Here is a 4,992-nt window from a genome sequence, read left to right as displayed (position 1 = left end):
ATGATTGCCTATTTGTTTTCCTTAAAGGAGAGAGCTACTTCTTGGTCCTGTGTCCCTATCAAAACTGAAAATGTCAAAGATCAACCGAAAAAAAAAATGCATTTGTGGTTTGTCTCACATCAAGCCTACTTCTCTTATTTATATTCCTGCTTACCTCTTTAGATATCTGAATTTGTGATTCATCTGCATGTCCATTCCTGTGTACCCATACCACAGTTTAAAAATTACTATGACATTCTATAATATGTTCCTTATTTTGGAGTAACTATTGTAAATACTGTTTATCTGTTTTTTAACTATATTAAACAATATTTAACAAGTGTAAATATTGTTTTTCTGTTAAATATTCTTTATCTGTTTTACTAACTCACTTAAAAGCCATATATTGAGGTCCTATTTAAAGAATAATAGCAATGATCATTGACAGTTTACTAGTTGCCATATTTTCCCAATAGTCTTGTGAATAGCTATAGATGAGGAACCTAGATCATAGACAGGTTAAACAATTTGGCCAAAGTGACACTGTTAACAGTGGTAGAATCAGAATTTGAATCCTGATACTGATATCCCAGAGCACAGCACAAACTCTGGAGCAAGTAATTCATTTTTAAGGAAAAAAAGTAAGGAAAAGAAAAATTTTTAAGTAAAGAAATGTACTTTTTCTAGGGTTCATAATTACTGTTTTTCTGTATCTTCATCAATTTTCTAGATTTTCAAATTTATTAGTTGAAATTGTTGAGTGTAGTCTCTATGAAATTTACTAGCTTTCAACATCTATTGTCATGTCTCCTATATTGTTCTTAAGACTGTTCATAGAAATCTGTTTTTTCCTCCTCTGATAATACTAGTCAGAAATCTTTCTACTTTATCAGTCTTTAAAAAGAACATGTTAAAAATTCTTATCAATATGATCTATTTTTTAAAATAGATTTTATTTTATCCTTTAAAAATCTTTAATAATTCCTAGATCACATTTCTTTTGCATTATTTTGTTTCTCCTTTAAGATTCTTGGGTGAAGGTCTGACTTGTTTATTTTCAGTCTACTGTTTCTGTTATCTGTAGTTTTATGGCTTCGCCTTTCCTTCTCTGTACCACTATGGCTTCTGATCACATGTTTTATTATGATAGGCTCTCCTTTTTATCATTTATAAATTATTTTCACATTAAATTTTGATTACTTCTTTAACCTAGCATTCTATCAAAAGGTATGCTTACATTTCCAAATAGACAGATTGTTGATTCTTCTTTGTTTTTGGATTCTGTGACAGAGAAAGCATCATGAGTTCACCCAACCCTATTTCAGGTCTCTTTTTTTCTGAGCAGGTGAAAGCTTGTACTCCCCAACACTTGTGGTTAGACAAGAACACAAGACTAATTCTGGCCAATAAAGTGTGAGCAGAAGACATGTACAAGCTGGGTCAGTGAAAAGCCCTCTTGCACAAGTCTTTGCTCTTCTGCCCTCTTGAGGGGTGAAGGCTAAGTCCTTTGTCAGGATAGCTGAATAACAGAGTGAAAGAATCTTTATGGGTGAGGAGAAGTAAATCAGGGGCATATCTAGAATGGATTTTGAAGGAAAAATACATTGTTTGGGCAACTATTTCGGGGTTTGTACCTTTACTTAGCACAGCCTATACTGATGGGTGCAAATCATTATTATCATTTCTGTCAGTATCTTCATAGTCATTGATATTTTTTCCTATCAACAAATTAGGAAACATTTCCTAAATTGTACATGGTAGCAACACAGTCAAACCAAAAATGTTCAGTGTAGGGGAAATCCAACAAACTCTTCAGTATTATCAATTTAATGAAGTAGCTACACTTGTACTTAGTCCTCTATATGCAAATGTAGTGTCCTCCATTCAGTCATTCATTTACATTTCCCAATCCCCTATTCTTTACGGGATTTTGTACTGAGCTCTTTGGAATCCCTCTATGAACAAGAGCCCACCATGGAAGAAAGTGGCACATTTTTCTAAAATTCCTGAATAAGGATGATTCAAAGCCGAAGCTTTTTCCAGCATCTATGGCCTTTGATTCCCCAAATTGCTGCATCACCCATCTTTCTCACTTCCCCCATGATCATGGTTCATTATTGAATTTTTCTAATTTTGATTATTTTTCTAATTATCTCATGTTTTGGAGGTTTTATTTTTAGCTCAACTGCTGCCTCTGATTTGAGCATTTTTTTGCACATGCTATTGTTTGCAGACACATTTTGGCTGGGATCTCATCTGATGAGCCATTTGTTAGTTCTGATTGAGTAGGTCACTTGTGGGCTCAATTAACCACTTGCCCTTCATCTGATGGTGCAAGTGGCCGATTGCACCTGCAATTAGCTAATTAAGGGTTTGGTCATTTCCATAGGCAATTTTGCCTTTATCTAATCGTGGGACTGCACAAGCTTCCTTTCATCATTTGAGCATATACCAGCCCATATAGGTGGCAGAGGATGATGACTTTTGATGAAGGTAAAGTAGTAAAAAGAAATGTAAAATGTTTGTGCTCTAACACAGTTTTCCAAATTAGATTAAATATACATATTAAAAGTCTTAAATTTGTTCTGTTCAAATTTTTAAATGGCTCTATGTAGATGTTTCTAAAATATTTTGCATAATGGGTATCTGTCTGAGTAAACATTTAGAATTCCTGAATTAATTGTGTGTGTGTGTGTGTGTGTGTGTGTGTGTGTGTGTGTGTGTACATGCACATGTTGGGGGATTATGCATGTGAACTCATTCCAAGAATTTGCAGTCCTGGTCTGAAAGAGCTGAAGGTACAACAGAACATAAATCATTCTCTCTTACAGAGAAATTATAGGGTAAAAGAAGGCTGTAAGCTCAAGAGGAGAGGAGGGAATCTATCACTCCTATCCTTTTGATAAATGCTTTACAAATAGCACTTAGTGGGCTGAATATTTCATACAAGAACCAGAGAGCAGACTGGAAGGTACATTTTTTTTTTTAACTTAATGCCGGGACAAAAGAACTGCAAACATCTCAGAACCCCTCTTCTGCCTGTAATATAAGCTGAAACCAGTTGAGTTCTTCTCATCTAGAAAGTAACCAGTTTGTAGACAACAATCAGAGAAAGCACTTATTGTCCAGAGTTTTCATTGTATATAATCTTTTGGAATCACAGCCACACAGCCAATTTCTATGGCCCATCTGTCAGGACATTGAAATTGCTTTATTATACAGAACCCGCTCACAGATTCTGTGGATTCAGTAAGGAATATTTACCGAGTGTCATCTGAGATCTCAGAGGTTCCATAAAACACTTAATTAACATACAAAATCCACTTCAGCTAAGCCCATACCTACTTTCTGAATATCAGTTACTGATTTGATTACTCCTGAGGCTTGGGTTGGCATGGGGAAAAATTGCAGAAGCTACTGGAGAACAAGCTAGAGGCAAAGCAAGGTGGGCAGCCTCTGACAGCTGCTATTTTCTCCCCCGGGGGAAAGAGCTGGTGACATGGCCCCACCACAGAAGCACAGAAAAAAGGTCTGCAGAGCTGCTTTTGTTTGTTTCTTCATCTCTCTGTTTTGTTTGTAATAAGCAGGAGTGCTGTCTTGCATTGAAAATTCATTGTTCGTGTTTTATCTGACTTGCTTTTCTTGTTTACCACTTATAAGCTGTGTTATCTTATGTGATTTACTTAACCTCTCTGGGCCTCAGTTCCTTTTCTTTTTTAAAGAAGATAGTACTCTCCTTCAGCTAGTTACTATGATGATTATATGAGGTAATTTAAGAATAGGTGGAATTTCTCCAGCATTTTCAGCCTGTGGGGGCTAGAGATTAGCCCCTTAAGATCAAGGAGAATTGCTCATGAACAGTGCTCAGCATGTAACAGAAATATCTTGCGTAGATGGGATACCGGAAATATAATGGTTGATTGACTGGGTAGAAATTGATGAGGTTACATCAGCAATAGCAATGGTGGTTCTATAGCTTTGGGCCTCTCGTATGCACATGACCCCATCTTCATGTAATGAATTCTCAAGGGTTTATGGCCATCTTTGGGGTGTCTCCTTCCTGGCACCATTATTGCTATTCTGTCTCCAGCAGGGCATTTGCTGGGTGCCTCTAACAACAGGCAAACAATTCCTGAAAGCAAATAGGGCCTGTGGCCTCAGAGACATTCTGAGGAAAAGCAGAGAAGAAAGTCCCTCTCTCTGCTTAAGGGCACATTCCATCACAGGGGTCCTATTGCAGGGCTGACCTTTGTAATGACCATCATTGGGTGTCTCCTTTCACCTCATTCCAGAGGACTCAGATATGATGAATCCCATAGGGCCTATGCTTAGAGAAAAGTCCAACGGCCACCATAGATACCTATCTTCGAATGATAGCCCTCTCTCCACGGGACTAGCTTCCTCTTCCCTGAGTTTGCTCCCAAAAAACTCCTCATGTTCTTATGCAAAACAGCACCTGGCAGACCTGTCCCATACTTGTCAGACATCTCTAGACATGTCTGAATCCCTGCTTAGGCTCATGCTGAGACCCCATCTATACACATGAAGCTTCTATAGCATTTGATGAAGAGTAGACATTTTTAAGTGTATATCTCTTTCTTTGTTTCGGAAACCAGATCATATACTGAGATTGTGGGTAGTTTCTCAGTTTTTCATTTTATTTTTTTCATTTAATTTCATTTTATAAGGGAATTTTCAAATTAAAATGTTTTCAATCACAATGAAGGAGTCAGACTTCTAGTCTCAATTATTCTAAATACTAGTTCTACAGAGGAATGGAATAGGCTTCAACTTCGAGGTGTACTGTTTCAAAACGTGTCTTCTTTAGGACAAAATTTGTCCTTATGAGTACTCCTAATGTCATTTTATGTCTCAAACAAGTTGACTTCCAAGAAACCTTTTTGAATCAATTTAGGCTAAGTTTGGCTGAAGTAACAAATGATCCCCGTCTCAGGGTTTACAATAATAAAGGTTTCTTTATCACTGGCATACATATCCATCATGGGTTGGCTA

The sequence above is a fragment of the Cebus imitator genome, unplaced genomic scaffold (assembly GCF_001604975.1).
Source record: "Cebus imitator isolate Cc_AM_T3 unplaced genomic scaffold, Cebus_imitator-1.0 Scaffold244, whole genome shotgun sequence".
In the NCBI taxonomy this organism is placed as follows: Eukaryota; Metazoa; Chordata; class Mammalia; order Primates; family Cebidae; genus Cebus; species Cebus imitator.
The sequence above is the reverse complement of the archived record's forward strand: the minus strand, read 5'-3'. Positions refer to the sequence as shown.